General features: G+C 42.1%; 1 protein-coding gene across 5 annotated transcripts in view; it reads left to right on the top strand.

Annotated features, from left to right (window-relative positions):
- Positions 1-24656, top strand: part of PTPRM (protein tyrosine phosphatase receptor type M) — a 782304-nt gene that overhangs the window by 296433 nt on the left and 461215 nt on the right. The gene's annotated exons all lie outside the window — the stretch shown is intronic.

The raw sequence follows: 24656 nt of genomic DNA, 5'->3' as shown, positions 1-24656 counted from the left end.
TTGTTTATAAAAACCCTAAAGAATAAAATGTAGCTTTTATTCCATATGGAAAATATCCTATCTAACCAATAAACTATTTTTTAATAAGTGTATTAGCAATCAGTCATATAATTTAAAAAATATGGCCTCTGGGATAAAGTTTTCATCCTCCACAGTATTAAAATGGAGGCAGGGTGGATGGCTCAGTCGGCTAAGCATCCGACTTTGGCTCAGGTCAAGATCTCACAGTTTATGAGTTCGAGCCCCACATTGGGCTCTTCACTGACAGCTTAGCATCTGGAGCCTGCTTCAGATTCTGTCTCTGTCTCTGTCTCTCTCTCTGTCCCTCCCTTGCCTTTTAAAAGAAATCTCTTTCTTTCTCAAAGATGAATAAATAAACATTTGAAAATTATTAAAAAATAAACACATAAAATGGAAGCAGGGGACGTGGGTTTGGTTAAGCTAGGCTTCAAAAAGACTTTCTATGTGATGGACTAGGCTAAGAGGCTACATGTTTTTAGAAACTTCGTTTGTTAGGGGACCTTCTCAAAGTCGAGAAGGCATTGGTCTGTGACGTTGCCACTGCCCCTCTGGAACCTACACTAGGTTCTGCCTTAGTCTCCAGAAACTTGCTGGATTGAGGCCACAGGATAACCTTCCAGGCAAGACCAGAAAGTATCCTGTTCATGTGTGTGCTCTGGTCTTCCCCTCTTTCATATCAACACTGCCCAGAATCTCTAGGATGAACTCTTCTGGGCCCCTGACAGCTTCCAGAGTGCATCGCATTGGTATAGTGTTGACATCAGCTGTAATCCATATGTTAAAGTTTTATTTCGCCTTTGTCTAAGCTTAGGCAGCTATGCGAAATATAAACTGGGTGCCACAAATGATAGACATTTTTTCCCTTGGGGTTGCAGGGCCTGGAAGGCCTGAAGGATTGGAGTCAGTTCTGCGTGGCGGCCCTTTTCCTGCCTTATAGATGGCTGCCTTCTTGTTTTCTCATGGTTTGCTCAGTGGCTTTTCCTCTGTGCGTGCATCTGGAGAGAAAGAGCTCTTGTCTCCCTTATTCTTATTAGGACACTAATTATTCGGGCTTCAACTTCATGACCTCATCTAAACCTAATCATCTCCCTTTTTTAAAAAAAATTTAAATGTTTTATTTATTTCTGAGAGAGAGAGAGAGAGAGAGCATGAATAGGGGAGGGGCAGAGAGAGAGGGAGACACAGAATCTGAAGCAGGCTCCAGGCTCTGAGCTGTCAGCACAGAGCCTGACACGGGCCTCGAATCCACAAACCGTGAGTTCATGACCTGAGCTGAAGTTGGATGCTTAACTGACTGAGCCACCCAGGCGCCCCTAAACCTAATCATCTTCCTAAAGCTCCATCTCCAAATGCCATCATGTTGGGGTCAGGGCTTCAACATATAAAATGGTGGGGGCAGTGGGTGGACACAACATTCAGTCCATAACAGCCTTGGTGCACCTAGCTCAGACAGTTGAATTAAAGGGATTATTGAGTTTAACGGTATTAGGAGATCTGTCTTACAAAGGGATTATGGAACTACATTGCATATTAGGTGGTCCTATATATCGGGCTGTTGTGATTTTCAATGGATTCTTCCTTTCTTGAGTTCTTTTGAATAAAATGTGTTGCCTCCCCAGTTGTGCACATCTGACCCCTCCCACCGAGTACATCTACTTTCCACTGTCACCTGTCTTACATTACTGAGCAGTGCATAACATACCAATTTCAGTCAGAATCTAATTCTCACTATATCTGTTTGGTTTTCTGGTTGATTCATCAGGAATATTGGTCAGGAATAGCTTTCTACCTTAAGTCTACTGGATTTAAAAGTGTACTTGTAGTGGCACCCTGGTGGCTCAGTCACTTGAGCATCCGACTCTTGATTCTGACTTAGGTCATATTCCCAGGATCATGGGATTGAGCCCTACATCAGGCTCCGCACTGAGCATGGAGCATGCTTAAGATTTCTACTCTCTTTCCCTTTGCCCGTCTCTCCTGCTTTCTCTCTGTCTAAAATTAAGAGATAAAATAAATTTAAAAGTGGTTTGTAAAGATTCTTTTTAAAAAAATGTTTAATGTTTATTTCTGAGAGAAGGAGAGAGAGAGAGAGACAGAGCACTAGTGGGGGAGGGGCAGAGAGAGAGGGAGACACAGAATCCAAAGCAGGCTCCAGGCTCTCAGCTGTCAGCACACAGCCCGACATGGGGCTCGAACTTGTGAACCGCAAGATTATGACCTGAGCCGAAGTCGGATGCTCAAATGACTGAACCATCCAGGTGCCCCTGTAAAGATTCTTTAATACAGCATTGCTGACTTTTTAAGAATCTGGTGATCAATATCTGTAAAGGGTTTAGAGCCACTGAAAGTACACTTGGTGACTTAATTTAGTTTTAAAGGTTTAAAAGGCATAGTGATGGTAGTACTTCCTTCGTGTTTCTCCTTTACCTGCTGGGCAGTAAACACACTGGAATCATTACCCTGATAGCAACACAGACTATAAGGTAAAGGACACTCTGCAGATGATACAAGAAATATCTGCAGGAAACTTCCCAAACATAGAGGATTAGGCCTTACAATCTCCATGTCTCCCAACTGAGATGAGAAAGACAAACTGTATAACAAAGGGCAATAGGAAGGCAAACACTTACCAAATCCTATTTCCACCTCTGGCCCAAGGTGTCACTTTAACTGGAGATGATCAGAAAAAAAGCTAGAGAAAAGCTGTCCGTGCTCGCAGCATTGCCCAGAGGAGGAGATTCCTGGCACATTGTGGTCCCCAGCCCTTTGGACTAGCATACCTTCATTGAGGAGATGGCTGTCATACCCTGATGCTCTTAAAGATGGGAATCATGTACGAACCCCTCTGCTTTTGGACTAATTTCCCAGATATATTTATCTATAAGAAGTTCTGTACTGGTCTGAGGATGTGAGTGTGCTCTGTGTGACTCCAGTTGACCCTTGAATGACATGGAGGTTAGGGATGCCAACCTCCCATGCACTGGAAAATTCGTGTATAACTCTTGACTCCCTCAAAACTTTACTAATGATCATCTCTTAATCAGAAGCCTTACCAATAACGTAAACGATTGATTAGCACATGCTTTGCATGTTATATGTATTATAAACTCTATTCCTACAATAAAATAAGCTAGAGAAAATGTTATTAAGAAAATCACTTCTGGACTTTCTATCCCATTCCATTGACCTCTGTATTTATTTTTGTGCCAGTACCATTACTGTTTTCATTACTACAGCTCTATAATACAGCCTAAAATCTGGAATTGTAGTACCTCCAGCTTTGTTCTTTCTCAAGATTGCCTTGTGGGGTCTTTTGTGATTCCATACAGTGTTAGTATTATTTGTAATTAGTTTTGTGAAAAATGTTGTTGGCATTTTGATAAGAACTGCATTGAATCCGTAGATTGCTTTGGGGAATAAGGACATTTTAACAATATTAATTCTAACAATCCCTAAGCTTGGAATATCTTTCCATTTGTTTGGGTCATCCTCAATTTTTTTCATCAGTGTTTTATAGTTTTCAGAGTACTGGATTTCACTTTGGAAAGGAAGTATGTTTGTAGCACTGAAAAGGGAGTATGTTTGTAGTGCTATTCCATAGTTATTGAAAAAAAATACAGGTGTAAGCAGACTCACACTGTTCATACTTGTGTTGTTCAAAGGTCAACTGTATTATGTTTTTAATCACAAACTATGAAAAATATTTTTTGATGTCATGTGTACATGCATGTATCTGACATCTTACTTATGTACATGGTTTGTAAGAGTCAGTCTCCAAATGCTCCATTCTTAGGGTACAAATAGGCCATTTCTGGGCCCAAAAGCAGAGGACAAGATACTAGGACATGGCCATCAGAAGAAAGTGGTCCCCTTGAGAGACCCTCTCTCAGTACACAGGGACTCAGCTTTCCCCAGACGTCACTTCTATATCGAATCCACAGAGAATTTAGGCTGCAGGATACATTGTAGAGATCTAAAACATTACTATAAAGTGAACACAAATATTAGCATGTTAGAATATTTTATGTTCCTACTGGACTTTATTTCTAAAAGTTGCTTTTCCCACTTTATTAAGTAGTTTTGATGTAATGAGTTAAGATCACTGAATCAACTTTTTTAAAGGAATTTCCCATTACTCGGGAGTGAGCAGCATCACACTGTAGTAAAAGAACATACACTTGGTCTCAGATAGAACTGCATTTGAATATCAGCCCTGCTTATTTGTAAGTTTGGGCAACTGACTTAAACTTTTAGAACCTCTCTAATTATGGGAGTGTTCAGGGAGTGAAGATGAGTGGAAGAGCACATTGAGGATGTGCCAGCCTTTCCATAAACGGTGGTCGTTTATTGAGATTAAGAATTATGGTAGACAGAGAAAGGGAAACAGCTTTTATCTGAGTGCTAAGTCACTCCTTAAATGTGTTAAGTGGAATGGCAGAATGTGCTCAGTGAAGAAGTGTTAGAGGAACAGATTCGTCCATGAAACCAGGTGAAATCAAATAAGCCAGGGTTCTTTCCACCAGAACATTCCAGAACTTGCCATCATACAAAAATGTGGGGTACGGTTTCCTGAGTGTTCCTGGTGTCAGCTATTCTGGACACTGTCTCGTGCTCCAGATGACCATCTTGGGGACTGGTGCACTGGGCTCCTCCCTCTGTCCCATCCTTTACTCTCCTTTTTGTCAAGAGTGCCCATTTCTCACCGGGCTTTGGCCACTCCATGCTTGTCATTTCTCAACTTGGTCAGAATCTGAGTTTGGGGGAGGTTTTCGCTAAAACTAGACACAGCTGCCCTTTGTACTTCTGCTAAACCGTAAGTTTCCTTGGGCATCTATTGCTTTCCTGGTCTTTCCCCTGACGTTATCATTATTGGGCATTTATAGTTTCCAAATGTTTCTTAGCAAAGTATTCTCACCAGAGCGCTCGTTCCATGCAGCCCTTCCTATTTATAGCCGAGTCGTGTCCTACAGGTATGGATCACAATGGTAACCTGCGTGGAATACAGCTCATTGTAGGTTAATTGCTGTTCCTGAAGACATGAACAAGTCAAGTATTCACTGATTAACATGTATTTAATTTCATAATTACTGTTTGCCCTTATTGCTGTTCCTTACAGCCTGGTCCTGTGTTGGGTGGCAGTAGTGAGGAGTGCCGGCTACCTGCTTTCGCAAGGGCGCCTGGGCTGTAGGACCACTTCCTTTGATTTTGACATTGAATTCCTGCCATGTTAAGAATAGCATTTTCCTTAATAGCATTAAGAACAAGCACCCTCTTGCTTTCTTGTGCTAATGAAAAAACAGAGAGAAGAGACTAAGGAGGAGAAGGATTTCCCTTTGATTCTGTATTTTTCTCTTCTCTTTTCTCTTTCCCACCTTTCAGATTTCTGGAGGCTATGTATTGATTTCTCAGGGATCCTAACCCCTTCCTGCACCCAGAGATGCCCGGGGAAACAGCTACTCACTGCCTTCACCCCACTTTTAGAATATAGTGATAATGAATCCAGTGAGAGGCAATGGAAGCAGTGATCTTTAAGACAAATGGTTGCTTTGAAAAGAAAAATAAATGCATAGATGGCTTTGAAGTCCCCATCCCCGTGCATCTCAATAAAGGGGTTGGAGGGGCGCCTGGGTGGCTTAGTCGGTTAAGCGTCCGACTTTCGCTTGGGTCATGATCTCGCGGTTCGTGGGTTCGAGCCCCGCGTCGGGCTCTGTGCTGACTGCCAGCTCAGAGCCTGGAGCCTGTTTCAGTCTGTGACTCCCTCTCTCTCTGACCTTCCCCTGCTCACGCTGTCTCTCTCTCTCTCTCCTAGAAATTAAAAAAAAAAAAACAACATTAAAAAAAAAATAAAGGGGCTGGGGTAGGGACAAGAGGTAATATGGGGACCAAGTCAGAGTGATGACAGTCCTTCTTTCTCTAGAGCCTACCGGTTAAAACAAATTCTTAGAGGTACTGAAGGGTCCTGGGAGAAGGTGAGGCACGGATTCCAGCTAAGACCAGCTCTAAAGTCTCTGTGCAGTGAGGACACAAAGGATCTTACACTTTGGGAGAGGTTAAACCAGGAGTGGCCCTTTATCGGTCTGACATCTTTCCTGGTAAATGAGGAGCCGAGGGAGTAGGAATGACTGGATCATTTCATCTTTTCACATTGAACTCCAACCTCTCTTTCCTACCCAGCTGCCTTAGATTGTTTGCTGTGTTTGCCATCAGCTCACTTATTTCGCTAGAAAGTCATGGAAAGCTACTCTGAGTGGCATCAGCTCTGTCTACATTTACCGCACATGTTGCTCATCGATCTGTCACAGACACTAACTCAGGAAATGAATGGGTGAGCGCGGGAGCACTGCTGTGGCCAGCTGCTCTATCCCAGGAAATTCCGAAGGGGCTGGACAAATTGAGAGCCTGGTCCTTAGCTGGGTTTGCCAACACTGTTGCCCGGCAAACTTGAATAAACTCCTTATGAGGAAAGCCATTAACTCAAGTGACGAAGACTTGGAAAAGAGAAAGGGAGAGATTTATTTCAGTGCCGGCAGCTTGGATAAGTGTCAGGCACAGGCCTTAACAACTCACCTATCTGCCCATCAGACGGACACCTAGAGTTGTACAGGGAGGGAATCCAGGGCTACATGCAAGAGAGCAGGGAGAGACCGTGTGACCACGGGTGGGTGTCGGTGTGTGTTCAGTATGTGACCATGGGCAAAGAAGGGGACATGTGGGGTGTGGTTTTCTAGCATTCTGCTGCTATCAAGTTTGTTTTGGTCTGGAACTTGGAATGTTCCAGTCATTGCAAAATGTTGTCATCGGTGCCTCAAAAAAATTTGGTAAGAAATAAGAACAAGAAGTAGATTCCGGGGAAGAGGGCACATTAAGACAATCTTAAACTCACAGTGTCCTCTAGGTACAGTGAGATAAAACCTAAATTTGTATAAATAATCCAGAAAATGACTCGAAGAGTGGCAGAACAGGCTCTCCGTAGCTAACTGTGGAGAAGAGACCACATCAGAAACAGTTCTCTAAGCTGGCTCCAGGTCTCCCATAAGAGCACCTGCACAAATCTTGCTAGCACCATGTGCCCCCAACCTTGCTTTCTCCTGGGGACTCTTGCATTCTCCCTCTAACCTGCCCTTGGCAGGAGGCCATCCTAAGCAGTGCCGTAAGCATGTGCAGGTAGCGTGGCAGGGGCCCACCCCACTCCAAAGTGATTCCTGACCTGGGGAGATGGAAGATAACCACACACATGCCAATTCACCTGTGGCCCCAGCGGTGGGCTGAGGGCAGACGTGGTTTGATTTCAGGTCCTGCCCCCCAATGAACTCTTTCAGGGGACAGTGCAAGGAGAGCATCCAGCCATTTGGTGCAGCTGCAGCTCTGGCAAACATCTGGTCTGACCCAACTCAAGCTCAAGGAGGCCCCAGACCGGCCCCTTAACAATGCAGACACCAAACCCTGCCCGCAGCAGTGAAAGAGAGCCATTGCAGATGACCAGACTGAAAACAAATACAGCTCAGCCACAACAGTAGGGCACACGCAACACAAATAGGAGACATTCCTAAAGTGCCAGGTTCTGGTGAACAGGGGATACTACACTACAGAGCCTCTTTTTTTTTTTTTTTAAATCCACTATTTTCAAGAACCAGAGACATAGCTAACTCTCTAAAAACAGACATAGAGTTAGACAAAAGGAGGAGACAGAGAAACCTCTCCCAAATGAAAGAACAGGACAAAGTCACAAGACAGGTAAATGAAATGGAGATAAGTAATATGCCTGATAGAGGATTTCAAGTAATGGTCTTAAAGATACTCACTGGACTTGAGAAAAGAGTGGTGAAATTCAGTAAGACCCTCAACAAGGGGATAGAAAATATTAAAAAGAACCAATCAGAGATGCAGAGATCAATAATTGAAATTAAAAATACACTAGAGGGAATAAATGGTGGACTAGAGGAAGCAGAAGAACACATCGGTGAGCTGGAATGCAAGAGGAATGGAAAGCAATCAAACTAAACAGGAGAGAGCAAAAAAATTAAAAAATGAGACTAGGAATCTGTGTTCTTAGATTGGAAGAATTAATATTGTTAAAATGTCCATATTGCCCTCAGCAATCTACAGATTTAATGCAGTCCCTATCAAAATGCCAACAGCATTTTTCACAGAACTAGAACGAAGAATCCTAAAATTTGTTTGGAACTATACAAAAGACCCTGAACAGCCAAAGCAATCTTGAAAAAGAAAAACAAAGCTGGAGGTATCATCATTCCAGATTTCAGGTTATGCTACAAAGCTGTACTAATCAAAACAGTATTGTACTGGCACAAAAATAGATACATAGATCAATGGAAAAGAACAGAAAGCCCAGAAACAAAACAAAACAAAACATGATTATACGGTCAATTAATCTTTCTCAAAGGTGAGAATATGTAGGAAAAAAAAGTCTATTCAACAAATGGTGTTGGGAAGACTAGACAGCTACATGCAAAAAAATGAAACTGGACCCCTTTTCTTATACCGCTCACAAAAATAAGTTCAAAATGGATGAAGGACCTAAATGTGATACCTGAAACCATAAAAATGATAGAAGAGAGCACAGGCCATGATTTCTCTGACATTGGCCATAACAACATTTTTGTAGATCTGACTCCCAGGGAAAGGAAAAAAAGCAAAAATAAACTATTGGGACAACATCAAAATAAAATCTTTTGCACAGCAAAGGAAACAAAAATACCCAAAAGACAACCTACCGAATTGGGAGAAGATATTTGCAAATGATATATCCAGTAAGAGGTTAATATCCAAAATATGTAAAAAAAAAAAACAAAAAACAAAAAAAAACTTTTATAACTCAACACACACACACACACACACACACACACACACACACCCCTAAATAATCTAATTACAAAATAAGCAGAAGGGGTACCTGGGTGGCTTAGTCAGTTAAGCATCTGACTCTTGGTTTCAGCTCAGATCATGCTCTCACAGTTTGTGGGTTTGTGTCCCAAATTAGGCTCTGTGCTAAGCTTGCAGTTAACTTGGGATTCTCTCTCTCCCTCTATTTCTTTCCCTTCCCTGGTCTCCCACTCTGTCTCTCTCTCTCAAAATAAATAAACTTTTTTTTTTTTTAAATGAGCAGAAGACATGAAGAAACATTTCTCCAGAGAAGACATTCAGATAGCCAACAGATACATGAAAAGATGCTCAACATGACCAATCATCAGGGAGATGCAAATCAAATCCATCTGTCAGAATGGCTAAGATCAAAAACATAAGAAACAAGGGTTGGCGAGGATGTGGAGAAAAAGGAACACTTGTGCACTGTTGGTGCGAATATAGAATGATATAGTCACTGTAGAGAGCAGTATGTAGTTCCCTTAAAAAATTAAAAATGGAATGACCATATGATTCACTAATTCCACTACCACTACTTACCCAAAGAAAACTCACAAAAAACTAATTCATAAAGCTATATGTATCCCTATGTTTATTGCACCATTATTTACAAAAAGAAGATGTGGCATATGCATGCATATATATATATATATATATATATATATGGTGTATATATATGGAATATTATCTGTCCTTCAAAGGGAATGAAATCTTGCCATTTGCAACAGCATGGGTGAATCAGGAGGGTATGATACTAAGTGAAGTAGGTCAGAGAAATGTAAATACCATATGATTTCATTAATATGTGGAGTTGGAATTCATTTAATTAAAAAAAAAACACACACAGACTCTTAACTATATAGAACAAACTGGTGGTTGCCAAAGGAGAAGTGGGTGTGGAGATGGGTGAAATAGGTGAAGGGGGTGAAGAGGTACTCTTAACATGAGTAATGTATCAGATTTTTTGAATGGCTCACTATACATTGTACACCCAAAAGTAATATAACAGTGTATATTAATTGTACTGGAATCAAAAAATAATATAAATTTAAAAAATAAATAAGAACAATGGGTTTCAGTTAAAGCATGAGTCAAGAGGTCTGTTTCTGGGTTTAACTGTTGGGATCTACAGTTAAGCAGGACAGCTTGCTGATAAATCTCCACTGTCAGTATTCCTTCCATTTTTATGGGAGTATGACCACCATTATCCAACTGGCTACTTCCTGCTGGACACGGGAGATGAAGGTTTTTTGTTTCTGTTTTTAGGTGGAAGAAATGTACCTGTTGCCGTATTAATTGTTTCTGACTCATTAAGAGTGTGAATTGAAAGCATATAGTCTAGGTACAGACCACAAGAAATCTGAATCCCAAATAGAACCCTGCTACTTAGAGTAGAATGGTCAAGCCCATTTTGATTATTTCTTTGAGGACAGATTCTACACCTGTCAATATCCATGGAAATAAATGTGAAAAACAATCTCTGATTCTTTCCCTTATTCCATCCAAGGAAAGGGTGTGGTGGCCCATGGTTATTGTAACCATATACCTTGCTGTCTAATTTTCTTGGTGCTTCTTTCCACCTCTGATGAAGCATTAATATAGGCACAGCAAGATGGATTAACAATGACACAAATCCCCCCTTGCTCGGCTAGGATATAATATAGGGTCATACAGTTATCCACATGACTTTAGTACAGGGATCTAATGATTTGTGATCATTAGCCAGGTGATTAGAATTTGGGACAAGCTGGGAAGCACATGATGATGTACAGCAACCACCTCCCACCTGCCACCATGGCAACAGTGTGTAACCAAAGAAATATTCACCCCCATCAGAGATTTTGCCTGGGAAGTCATGATCTAGTCTGGTAAATACTTGTAGGGAACTGGCCCAATGCTTAGTTTCTTGGGCAGGATGAATGGAGAAGGCAGTCACCAAGGTGGCCAGAAGATAATGTATGGGAGTAGAAGAATTTGTAACACACACCATGGCCCAGGGGACTCTGTTTAATCTTCAAATAAAAACAAATCCAGCCAGAGCACAAAGAAAGAAGGTGGGAGAATTGGCCCACCCAAAGGGCAACTTGCTCTATCCAGTCTGTGCCCAGCTGACCCTGGCTGTGAATATTACCCACAGCTGGAAAAGAAACACACTGTTGTTTACACATAGGGAGTTGGCCTTTTATAGTTCTGTGTGATATCTAATTGGGGAGTATGGACCTATTTTTTGTTCTTTGAAAATTACCTCCTTTAGTACATTAATTAGAGGACTGAAAGACATGGGGTACCTTATGATCATCTTGGGAAAATCTAGCTGTTCTAAATTAGAATTAGAATAGCTAATGGATAGCTATTCTAGCAATACATTGTTTGGGCCTTATCGATTGGAAACCAGTTGTATTCATGAACTCCTGAGGTATTGTAAACGGGGGACCAAAGGGTCTCCATGGTACAACACTGATTGGGCTTTTAGACCTATCCAACAATTGACAGCATGTGTATTTGAGTCCAGAGCCTGAGTTACCCCATCTAGTCCATTATCTTTCCATCCTAGAGAGAAAAAAGACATGATTAATACAGACCATGGAATAAATATGTTGTTATGGGTTCTTTTTTTCTAAAGAGATATTTTAAGTCTTGAATAGGGTGGCTTTACCGGTAACAGGGTTTGGTGGTCTCTTCTATCTACTTTTCTTTTCTTTTTTTTTTTTTTTCCTAATGTTTATTTTTTTGAGAGAGAGGGAAGGAGGGAGGGAGGGGGAGGGGGGACAGAGATAGAACTTGAGTAGGGGATGGGCAGAGAGAAAGGGAGACACAGAATCTGAAGCAGATTCCAGGATCTGAGGTGTCAGCACAGAGCCGGAATAGGGCTTGAACTCTTGAACCATGATATCATGACCTGAGCCGAAGTTGGACACTTCACCAACTGAGCCACCCAGGTCCCCCTTCTTTTCTTTGTATGGGCACCACTTCACTCTTGTGTGATGTATCCACAGCTTCACTTAGTCTCATTTTAAGGGGGGAATAGAGGATTAGTAGGACATCATAAGGTCCAGTCCATTTTTCAGTTAATACTTGGTCAGGTCCATGTTCATTCCAAGTTTTTAATAAGATCGTAGCCTCAGGTTAAGATGGGTACAGTGGTTCTTCCAGCAAGAAGGCCATCCTAGTGGAAGTAAACTAATGAATAATGGTTGATATTTGGTGCTAGTGTTAAATTTTGTTTAATTTTTGTTTGCCCCCCCTTCTGGGTAGGCAATTTCATAGGGCCTCAATCCAAGCCCACATTGAGGTGCCCTTATGCAGAGAAGGCAGACAGCAGTACCCTATCTCATGTTACATGAGTTTCTTCACACAGCTTTGTGATGGTCCTTTTCAAAGTATGGTTCATTTTCTCCATTTTTTTCTCATTGACTGTGGGTTGTGAGAAATGGACTTCCTTGTTTCATATGCTTTTCCTCCCTAAAGTTGAACACCTTATAAACAATGTCCATCAGCTAAGAAGAGTTAATACCTATACTGCTCCCTTAACCTTCTGTAGCTTCTCTCCTATATTAGGGGCACTTTGTCCCATAAAGGTCAAATGAACCATTCTCAGATTTTCAACGAGCCCCAGGATCCCCATTGGTATATCTTTGATAGGTTTGATAAATCCTCTCCAGAAACTCAGATGGATCATCATTTAATTTTTGTGGAATTTCCTTGACATTATTAAGACATTTTTGCTTTGGGACCCTTCACTTTATTTCTGTGAACATATATCTTAGCAGTGGTTCAGAAGCAACATTTACGTCCCAGCCAGATTTGGCCACCAGGATTGCCTCTGCTGGTAAGGAGGTTAATACCTGCATTTTCATCAGTCAGATGCTGGGCCTCCTCATGGGCTTTACCATTCAGTCACAGGGAGTTGGCTATAAGGAGAATACTTAAGAGTTTGCATATCTGGGGTGCCTGGGTGACTCAGTCAGTTAAGCATCTGACTCTTGATCTCAGCTCAGGTCACGATCTCGCGGTTTGTGAATTCGAGCCCCACGTCAGGCTCTGTACTGTTAGTGCAGAGCCTGCTTGGGGTTCTCTGTTTCCCTCTCTCTCTGCCTCTCTCCCACTCATGCTCGCTCACTCCCTCTCTCTCTCTCTCTCTCTCTCTCTCTCAAAAGAAATAAATAAATTAAAAATAAGAGTCTGCATATCTGCCTAAGGAGGCTTATCAGTGGCAAAAATAATGGCGAACAATTTCAGACACTCTCTGAGGATTTTCTCTACATGTATGATTTGAATTTTTCCAATTTAAAAGGTCTGAAGTAGAGAAAGGACTGACTGTCCAATAATATCCGGCAGCCTGTCTCTGGGGGTTCATCCCTACAGTCCAAGTGCAAAGGAAACATCCTGTTCCAAATTAGGGCACCTCCTGACCACATTTGATGTCCTAGCAGGTCTTAAAAAGGAAGACCATTCCTGCCCCCGTGGGCCTAAGGAGGAGGAGGAGAAGCCAGTGCAGAGGGGGCTCCATCCACGTTTGGGGTGGGTAGAATTCCAGGCCAGGGGGTTCAGAGATTGTAACAAGCTATGTTTCTCATTCCCTTTTTCCTCATTTGACCTGCTATTCTCACACACTTTGCGTCGTGAGCTTTATGTGCTGAATCTCTTATTCCCTAGCAGTGTAAAAGTGTGAACATAGAAGAATGTAATTTCATTTCCCAGATCTTTGACAAAATAATTCTAATTGGAGGATAGTATGGTCATTTTCAGGCCCATTCTGAAGATGGTTTCTTTCTGATTCTAGTCTGTACGTGAGCCATGCAGTGTTGCCATAAAAAACTTCTTCCTAGTCATCAGCTTATAGCTGTATGTGGACTGAGCTGCCCTGAGTGCACCACAAGGGGCTGTCAGAGGGGATGAAAGTAGCACTTCCTACCCCGGAAAGAGAAGAAAGGAATGAGTGGGACGTGAAAGAAACCAAACCAAACCAAACCGAGTACTCTTTCCATTTCCTGCATAGGGAAGCCAGATTGCTCAGTGCGATGAAGTTGGCATGATTTCGCATCACTGGGTACCAGGTGTTAGACATTTAGCCCCCAGACAGAAATAAGAAACTGATCAGCACTGTTAAAACTTACCCGGCAAATTGAACCTTGGTGCTTCCCACAACGATTTCTCTTTTCTTTTTTTTTTTTTTTTTTTAAATGTTTTATTTATTTCTAGGAGAGAGAGAGAGACAGCATGAGCAGGGGAGGGTCAGAGAGAGAGGGAGTCACAGACTGAAACAGGCTCCAGGCTCTGAGCTGGCAGTCAGCACAGAGCCCGATGCGGGGCTCGAACCCACGAACCACGAGATCATGACCCAAGCGAAAGTCGGACGCCCAACCGACTAAGCCACCCAGGCGCCCCTCTCTTTTCAAACCACACATGAAGCAGAAGATGGGTCAGCAAGAGCAGGACAGTGACCTTCCCCTGCAAGTGGTCTCCGTAGCTGCTGGGGCTTTACCTTCTCTGTCCCCTCCAAGGCAGTCTAAGCACCAACAGGGGCCCGAGGCACCTACCTGCTCAGGAGTCCGTGAAGACAGTCCCCCACTGAAGCTGCATGCCCTTCCTGGCTGGCTTGGCAAAAACTCTTATCCACCTGCCACAGCCTCTAACCCAGGAAAGAATAGGTGAGCCCTGGTGGCGACCCTGGCCAGCTACACCCAGCCCACCTGAGATCCCCAGGAAAATGGACAGTTGGGAAGCACGGCTCCTAGCTGGGTGTGCCCACATTGTTCCTGAACACACTCAGATAAACTGGCCTCAAGAGAAGCAGGTAATTCAGGAGAGGAGAGTTTGGAAAACCCTTGGGGGCTGGCAGCTGTGGGAGGTAGTAGGCTCAGGCATTAATAATCCACTTCTCCCTAGCAAGATGGATATGGAGGGTCTTACAGGGGTGGATACATTTCACCTTGCATGTAGAGAGCGTGATGATGGTGTGTTATCAACGCCCCCCCCCAATCTTTCCTGCCTCTTGGATGTGTCCTCTTCTTTATATTTAGCTGTGGAACATCTGTTCTGCCGTCTTCCGTTGTTTTCTGGGTTATTTATACTGATGAGGGCGTTATCTGGTTGTATCCTGGGACAAGGTGAACTTAGGGTCCTCCCACTCTGCTGCCTTTATCGGAAGTCTTGTCCTCTGCATTCTTTGCTTACGAAGATGAACAGTATGTTATAAGAAATCAGTTGAGACACATCTGGCTGTTACTTTAGTACAGACCTACAGCCGCATTTGAGACGTGGATCGATTCACGCGTGTTAAAAACTTACCGTATCGCTACATTTCATTCTCCGCCTGTACTTATGATTTGATGATCAAGGATAGGTACTTGTTCTGGGTTCCCATCTCAAACTTCTGTGTGGCCCGTTACTCCTTGCTCATCTGCACTTTCCCTTATAACTTTCCTACTTTTCACCTCAACCTTAGTTTCCTTCCACATCTTGTTTTATAGAATGAGTACTTGAGCTATGATTAGAAAAGATTCCAAAAGAACCCTAGTTCATAATGTGAAAGGGAAAACAGGAAGTGCAGAAAGTTATGTTTATGGTTGAAAAGCAGATGAAGTCATTCATGTCAGAGTGCCTTGAATGAATCGGCATGACAAAGCCCCCGTAATTCACTCCAATGAGACCCCTGCTGTCCTTTGAATACCTTTAACTTTGGGATAGTGGGCTTTTACTTTACTCTGATAACATGTCCGTCTGAACAAGTATTTCACCATTTGGTTCCTGATTTTTTAAGGTCACATAGGTTGTAGTTTGGCTTTGGCTCTTTGTCATTATTGAAAGTGTTCTTTTACTATATGTATTTTCGTGAATGAATATGATCCACCTTTGCTTTTTATTTAAATTGAAGCCAGAAAGGATCTCCCAGATTTTGGGTTGGAGGATGGAACTAGAGTATTTCATCCCATTTGTCCTGGGGAATTGACAAATGGCTTCCACCAACACATTTTCCGTGGTGAGTATTTGTGTTGGTAAGCAAACCCCTTTACTTTGCTCACACATAGCAAAGGAAAGTGGCGGCATGGAAATCTAATTTTGCCCTTCACTGAACCAGGGAGGATCGGGGAGGCTGTGGTGTTAAACTGCTTTCATCTCCTGTTTGGCAGGCATCTGAAGGATAGCCTCATGTCAAGCCCCTTGCAGACCAACCTCCAGGATGGCTTTTCATGAGCCAATGAAAGAGCCTTAGTTAGTGGTTTAACTGATGGTTTCCTACCTGAGCACAAATGGCTTTTCCCAAAGGCTCCAAAAACAATGGGGCTCCAACATCATGTCTCCTGAGATGTTATTTGTTGAGGTGTTGAACGAATATTGATTCTCTTTATCCTACATTTCTCTACATCCCGTGACTACAAATAACATCTGGGAGCCATCGGTAAAAATGAGCATTTTGTCCTTCTTGTGCTCGAGTACTTTGATAGAAATGAGGACTCAATGTGAATCCAGGCACGCTAATGCAGTTGATTTCCATTCATGGTTGTTCTGTTCTGTGAAGTCACAGTGAGTGAGAGCTGAATTAGTGAACCCCGAACTATTGGTTGCTTCCATAGGAAATAAGGGACCGATCCTGCGACCCTCTGGTCACAGCGTTTCCATCAGCTGATCGACACATAACCTTGTTTGAGGAGTCTTCTGTTAAAGACCCCTTACTCAGTGTACATTGTTGGTTTGTAACATCGAACAGCCAAAATGATGACTTACGCCCGAATGAAACTTCCCTAACACTTGTATTTTCTCCGTAAGGAAGGTTACAGCCTTGTGTGCATAGGAATGCTAGATGACGCCTCCGCATGGCACTCAGGCACCATTATAAATAGCAACATCACCAATAAAAGGCACAGAAATATGAAAAATGTGGCACTAAATAGAATGGGATAAGGACACATGTTTCTGGTGTGAGAACCGAATCAAAAGGCAGAGCATTGCCTTGACTGACCTCAGCTGGGACATGCGGCTTGAGCCGTTCAAATTTTTGTCACTCTGTGCATATTCACAGATGACCCAGAAGGCTTTGCAAGTATTGATTTGGGGGTTTCAAATAAATTCGCAAGTAGACAAATTCACCAGTACAGTATCGGCAAATAATGAGGATTAATTATCTTTTCTGTCAAAACCAAATCGAAAAAAGAGGAGAAGTGAGATATAAGATGAAATGCTGTGCTGTGGCAGAATTCATCCAGAATCAGCTAGGATGGCTTTGTGATTAACCACTTTAGCTTTCAGGGTTTCAAATAATCACAATTCAGATTGAAAAGACATTTTCCCTAAAATTATATGTGTCTCAGTAAATACGAAGACATTTCACCAAAATGTAGCTCATGCCAGAAAACACTGTATAGAATGCTGAGCGTCAGGTTCGACTGTGAATGTGATCTTATAGTCTCAGTAGTTCAGTTGCTTTGTAGAAGATTTGACTGCTAAATGAGTTGGGCTTTATTTTATCTTTAATTTGATTTATTTTTTTTATCCAGTGCTTTGAGGTCTGTAAAGTTATCAATTTCTTTTTTTCTCTTTTATTAAATTTTTTTTATGTTTATTCTTGAGAGAAAGAGAGAGAGCGAGAGAATGTGCAGGGGAGAGGCAGAGAGAGAAAGGGACACAGCATCTGAAGCAGGCTTCATGCTCTGAGCTTGTCAGCACAGGGCCTGATGCAGGACTCAAACTCATGAGGTGTGGGATCATGACTCGAGCTGAAGTCAGATGCCCAACCGACTGAGCCACCCAAGCACCCCTTAATCAGTGTCTCTGGTCTTGTTTTGATATATTGCAATTACGCTTTAAAAAAAAAAAAGTAATGAGGGCACCTGGGTGGCTCTGTCAGTTGAGGGCCCAACTTTGGTTCAGCTCAGGTCATGATCCCAGGGTCTTGGGATTGAGCCCCAGGTCAGGCTCTGTGTTGAGCCTGGAGCCTGCTTAAGGTGATGTCTCTCTCCATCTCTCACTCTCTCCCACTCTTCCTCTCTTCTTCTCTTCCCCTCTGCTTCTCTCCCCCACTGTCATCATTCTCTCCCTTTGTTAAAAATAAATATGTAAATGATGAATGAACGAATAAATAAATAAATAATTGGAAATAATACTGTAAGCTTGAGTGGATATTGAAATCCATACCCATATGATATAGTTGAAGCAAGTCAAGCCAGGCGACTTGCCATGGCCGGAATGCAGGTCTCCCACAGAAAGTGCAGGACGTGATGTATTTGGCGGGGACAAGCTCTTGAAGTACAAGACAAACATGCTTTGATACATGCTCTCTTGTAATCCAGGGTACTGCGAGTTGTTGGGGAGCCAAGTGGGAAAGTCTCCTCTTAAATCCGGAAGCTGGGTCTTTGTAAATATTTCAGGCTTTGTGGACCAGATGGTCTCTGCGGCATCTACTCAACCCTGCTGTTTTTGTGTGAAGTTGCCCTTGACGATACACAACTGAATGAGCATGACTGTGTTACAATAAAACTTTGTTTGTGGACATTGAAATTTCAATTTCATATCATTCTCATGTATTGCTAAATATTATTCTTCTTTTGACTTTCACCCACAGTTGAAAACTACAGCAACCATCCTTACTTTGGGGGTAACACAAAAACAGAGGTTGGGGCCAATTTGGCTTGTTGACTATAGTTTGCTGACCTTTGTCTTAAAATTTATGTTGTTAGCAGCACCTGGGAGGCTCAGTTCATTAAGTGTCTGACTTCAGCACAGGTCAAGATCTCACAGTTCATGAGTTCGAGCCCCTCATCAGGCTCTGTGCTGAAAGCCTGATTCGAATTGTGTGTCTCCCTCTGTCTCTGCCCCTCCCCTGCTTACATTGTATCTCTCTCTCAGAAGTAAACATTAAAAAAATAATAAATATTTGAAAAAAAATTTCTGTTGTTAAAGCTATGTTGTATAACCATTCCTTGTATCTACATTTCTAGGTCACATTGATGATTAATATATTCCTTACTGAAATCTGAAAGTAAAAATTTTAGAATATATATATGCATTAAAGGATGTATATATTCATGTGTGTGTGTGAATGGATGATTATGTAGTGTGTGTGTGTGTGTGTGTGTGTAGAGAGAGAGAAAGAGAGAAAGGCATGTATGTATATATGTATAGGTTAGGTATATGTATATGTGTGTATATTCTACATACATGTAGTCTCTCATGCCTGCTAGTTAAGGACATTTAGTAACAGGAAGTGTCCAGACTGCGAAGTAAAATGGAATTACACCCTGACTCTGCAATGTACTAATTGTGTGACCTCAGGAAAATTACTTAATGACTTTCTGAGTCAGCCTCCCCATCACTGAAAGGGAATGTACTTCCTTACCTTGTATGGGTGACTGGGGAAAATTATATAATATGCACAAAAGATACCTGGAACATAGATGAGTACAATATATAAATGGTCGTTTTTTTTAAAATTTTTTTCCGAAAGAAAAGACTGTGTGTGCTTCTTCAAGAGACCCAAGCCTCACTTATAATACCGATTTTCAATGTTGTCTGTTCTGTTTGATTAAAGTAAGCACGGGTGCACCTGTACCCACCTCTCTCCTTTCCTTTTCCAGTGGCGCCATTGGCGTGCTCCTGTTGTGTCCTTCCTCTGACCTCAATCTTTTTGGCCCAACGCGCTGGCATCTTCAGTCTTCCCACGGACTCCTGCTGGGCTCTGCATACACTTGTTATACTTCACTAGAGCTATACCTGTACTTTCAATAGCGTACTTCCTTATTTGACAAAAACAGACAAAAATATTTTTGCTTTTGAAGGGTTCTTGGTAAGGACACTGGCTAGAAAAGAAGTACAAAATGGAAAACTTGCCAGATAGCAAGAGTTCAAGACACGGAAGCCTTTTCATGAGATTCTAAAGTTTAAGAAACCTCTTTAAATAGGCTTTGGGTTTTTAGCTGCATGTTTGAACCCTCTGGTTTGTTAGAAATAACAGAGTGAATCTCTTTTTTAAAATTTTTTTAATGTTTATTTTTGAGAGAGAGAGAGAGATGACATGTGAGCAGGGAGGGCAGAGAGAGAGGAAGACACAGAATCCAAGGCAGGATCTAGGCTCTGAGCTGTCAGCAAAGAACCTGACACAGGGCTTGAACTTGTGAACTGTGAGAATCATGGCTTGAGCTGAAGTTGGACGCTTAACAGAGTGAACCGCCCAGGTGCCCCATAGTGAATTTCTTAATAGTCAGATGTTGAAATCAAATTAGCAGTCAGTCAAAGATTGTTCTGTAGCAGCTGAATTTGGAGATCTTTAATCATATTTATTTCAAAATAGCAAACTTTTCAGTACAAATTAGATCTACTTGATGATCGAGGTATGCATGGAAACATTTATATTCAAAATTATAAACATCATGAAGTAGCTAATAAAACTTGTACTCATAAGCCCTTTAACTGAAATTGCTAAACAAAAGGTGGGAAATGGCCTTTTGAAAAACTTGCTTTAGTTTTTGGAAGGAAACATTGAAGTTATTGCTTCCAAACTTGCAACATAAATCCACCTTCTTAGGTATAATAGCTAACTGTCACATAAAATTTTTTTTTTGGATATTGTATATAAATATATACATGTGTGTGCAGTGTGTGCATATGCATGACACACACATATAAAGTCATCTGTGAAGGTTATTTTCTTTAAAATGTTTCTTTAATGTTTATTTTTGAGAGAGACAGAGCATGAGTGGGGGAGGGGCAGAGAGAGAGAGAGAGAGAGAGAGAGGAAGAGGAACACAGAATCTGAAGCAGGTTCCAGGTTCTGAGTTGTCAGCACAGAGCCGGACATATGGCTTGAACTCTGGAATGGTGAGATCATGACCTGAGCCAAAGTCAGATGCTTAACCAACTGAGCCACCCAGGTGCCCCATGAAGGTTATCTTCTCTTTTCTGCCTCTACACTTAGAGACCCTATTAAGTCAGCATAGGAACCTGCCAAGTTTTTAGGAGTTTCCCTTCCAGAATTTCTAATTAACTGAAAGGAAAAGGCCATTGTTCTCTTGGTATATTTCCACTCAGAAGCTTCGTGGTCCTCCAGCAGGAAGACCGAGGGGGGCAAATAAAGCTTCAGAAATAAGCCAAAGATTCTTTTGTTGTGGCTTCGCCTGGCAAGCCATCTTGCTGGGAATCTGGAGTGCACTGGCTTGCTGCTGAGTGCTCACTCTGCCCCTGGTCTAGCGGGGACACTTGTAAGTCCTTCCTGGGGCCACTGTGAGTTTAAGGAGCAGCCTGAGAAATTGGGTGGAAGGTTGTGCTGGCTGGATCTGATGCGTCCTGGTTGGTTTGGTAATGAGGGGGTGCCAGTCCTGGGGTTGAGAAACATCACCATCCTCTGAGCTCCTTATTGTTCCCACCTGTTATTTGGCTCCTGTCTTGTTCTTGTCTGTGTTCCTTATTTTTTGTGGAAATACAGCTTAAATTTCATAAAATCGTCTATTTTTTTAATCCCTTTCAGACCTTACAATAAGTACCCTATTAATATTTGGACAGTAAGACTCAGAATCATTGAGTGTAAAACTTTTGAGGCTCATTCTATTGATGTGTAAGGGGTGAGAAATCAGATTCTGAGGTTTTAGGGTGACTTATCTGGAGCTCTCATTTCTCCTCCTTTCTTTCTTAGGACCGTGGTGCTGTTTTGGTTTAAGTGAAGTACTGTGCATTAAATTTTGACATGTCAAGTTGAAAAATAGATCCTCATGAGCACGTTTTATATGTACCGTCTATTCTAAGAGTTAGCATATCCCTTCAAAAATAAGAATTATTCCCTTTTTTATAAGAAGCTTCAACCCTTATAGTTGACCATGTAAAAACATGGGTTTTGCTAAGGACAATTTTGCATCTGTTCTGTTCATGATGCTTATCACGGTACTTACGCCAGTGCTTGGGGTAAAAAGGACACTTGGTGGAGACTTGAATGAGTGAGTGAGTGAGTGAATGAGTGAGTGAGTGAGTGAATGAATGAGTGAGTGAGAGGGAGGGAAGGAAGAAGGAAGGGGGATCCGTTGGGAAGGAAGGAAGAGTGGATGAACATTTTTTTTAATTTTTAGAAAATGTTTGTTTATTTTTGAGAGATAGACACACACACACAGAGTGTGAGCAAGGGAGGGGCAGAGAGAGAGGGAGGGAGATATAGAATCAGAAACAGGCTCCAGGCTCTGAGCTGTCAGCACAGAGCCTGACATGGGGCTTGAACTCACAAACTGTGGGATCATGATCTGAGCCGAAGTCAGATGCTCAACCGACCGAGCCACCCAGGGGCCCATGGATGAACATGTCAGAATACCCTTTTCATGACCAGAGCCTTGGAGTTCTTGTGTAGCTGGTGGTCAGGGACATCGGTCTCCGCAGGGGCCACTCTGAGCAGAGCGGCTGGCTGGTGCCTGCATTGCCTGCTGTTGCTGCCTCCTGCCAGACACGATCGGATCGTTTCCCAGGGGCCCAGCTTTGAGGGCGTCCGAAGGGCTTTCTCCCCTACTTGCTGTCAGTGTTCATCTGCTTTTTGTTCCCTCAACTGTTCTCTAGACTTCAGTACAGAGAGAAATAGGCAAGATCCCATTGTAATAACGTGCATGCATCTCTTCCGTTCTCTGGGTCATCAGTGAAAAAAAAGATACCCTTACGAATGGGACAAAGTTTTATTTCATTTCTGTTCTACTTTGGGCCTCTCCTCTCCCCTGTGTGTTTTGTGTTTCGGTGTGTTGGCGTTGGAGCACAGTGTCATCTCGTCTAGCGGGTGTTTCTGGGACGACTTCTTATTTAGGGAGCCCCTTGAGCCCTTCTGTTTTGGGCTCTGTTGATTGCTTTCTCCATTTTCACATCCACTGCACACACATAAATAATGCAGTCCTAGGGTTGAAGTGTTTGTTCAGGCAATGTGAAGTAGCAAAAACCGCATGGTACATTATATCCGGAATCAGAAAGACTGAGTTTTAACAATTATTTTTTATCTGAATCTCTTCGTTCTTTCTTAAAGAATTTTCACACTAACTAAAATATAAGAGAATGGAGCGGTATCTACTCAGTGTATGTAACATATCATGTGTAATTTACCATTACTGTTTTAAGCTGAAATTTTAGTGGAGATCATTGTGGAATCAGAGGCAATAACAAGAAATAATACAGATTCCTGCATACATAGTACCCAGTTTCCTCCAGTGGTAGCATTTTGCAAACCAAATGTATGAGATCACAACCAGGATAGTGACAGGCTTGAAATCTACAGAGCTTTTCCAGATTTCTCGTTTTACATGGACTTGTACATGCAGATCTGTATATTTCTATACATTTTTTTTCACCTTTTGACTAGTAAAATAGAACTAACAAAATTTATCATTTTAATCATGTTTAAGTATATAGGTCAGTGGAATTAAATACCTTCTTGATGCTGTTCAACCCACACCACCGTTCATCTCCAGAACTCTGTTCCTCTTGTGTGCCCATGAAAGAGGAACTCTCCATCCCTCTCTCCCCAGCCCCTGACAACTACCATTTCCATTTCTACTTCCTGTCTTCTCCGAGTAACTCATACGTGGGATCATACAATATCTGTCCTTCTGTGGCCGACTTGTTTCACCTAACATAATGTTCTCCAGGTTTCTCCATATCATAGCATGTATTGGAATTTCCTTCGTTTTTGAGACTGAATAATATTCCATTGTATGTATTTACCCCATTTTGCTTATCCATTCATCTACCCATCACTGGACACTTGGTTGCTTCCATGTTTAGCTATTGCAAATAAAGCTGCTATGAACTATACAGTTTTTTTATAATGTTTGTTTGTTTTTGAGAGAGAAAGAGCATGCATGTCATGTAAGTGGGAGAGAGGCAGTGAGAGAGGGAGACGGAGGATTCGAAGCAGGCTCCACACTGACGGCACAGAGCCCAACTGGGGCTCAAACTCATGAACTGGGCTATCATGACCCGAACTGAAGTTGGATGCTTAGCCGACTGAGCCACCCAGGCACCCCTGGAACTGTGTACAGTTTTATTACCTGAGTAAATGGTGCATCCACCACCACAGTGAAAACCTTATAGGTTACAACATCACAAGGATTATTTCCTCGCTTCGTTCTTTTGTACCCACGCTCCTGTCCCTTCTCCCACCATCCCTAAGCCCTGGCAACCACTAATCTGCCCTCCCTTCAAAAATTTTGACATTACGCAAGGTTACATAAATGGAATCATATAGTACGTAATCTTCGTGATTGGCTTTTTCATTCAGCATTATTAGATTCATCCAAGTTGTTGGATATATCAGTAGTTACTTCCTCGTTACTGTTGAGTAGTATTCCATGCTATAGATGTACCACAGTCTGTTTTATCACATACCATTTGAATGCATCTGGGCTGTTTCCAGTTTTTGGTTTAATAATAGCCTGACAACAGACAACTTTAGACAATCGTATTAAGAACATCAGTAACTTTTCCCTAGTTCTTTTTTTCTCCTTTGGCCTCAATTTCTCTGAAATGGTTCTACCATCTCAAAAATGTCATTCCTTCTGAAAACTTAAGAGCATGTTGCCCTTCTTTTTTCTTACCTTATCTTTTCCACAGTCGCACAGTTGCTAAAAGCCTCTTGGTTTTAGTACCGTAGAGATTTTTATATCATTCTCCTCTTAATTCATGCCTCTGTCATCTGAACTTCAGTGGGCATAGCCTCTTTATGTTATTATTTTTAATGCTTATCTATTTATTTTTGAGAGGTTGGGAGGGAGAAGGACAGAGAAAGAGGGAGAAAGAATCCC

Source organism: Hyaena hyaena, unplaced genomic scaffold (genome assembly GCF_003009895.1).
Source record: "Hyaena hyaena isolate Hyena2069 unplaced genomic scaffold, ASM300989v1 scaffold_515, whole genome shotgun sequence".
NCBI classification, from domain to species: domain Eukaryota; kingdom Metazoa; phylum Chordata; class Mammalia; order Carnivora; family Hyaenidae; genus Hyaena; species Hyaena hyaena.
The sequence above is the reverse complement of the archived record's forward strand: the minus strand, read 5'-3'. Positions and strand labels throughout refer to the sequence as shown.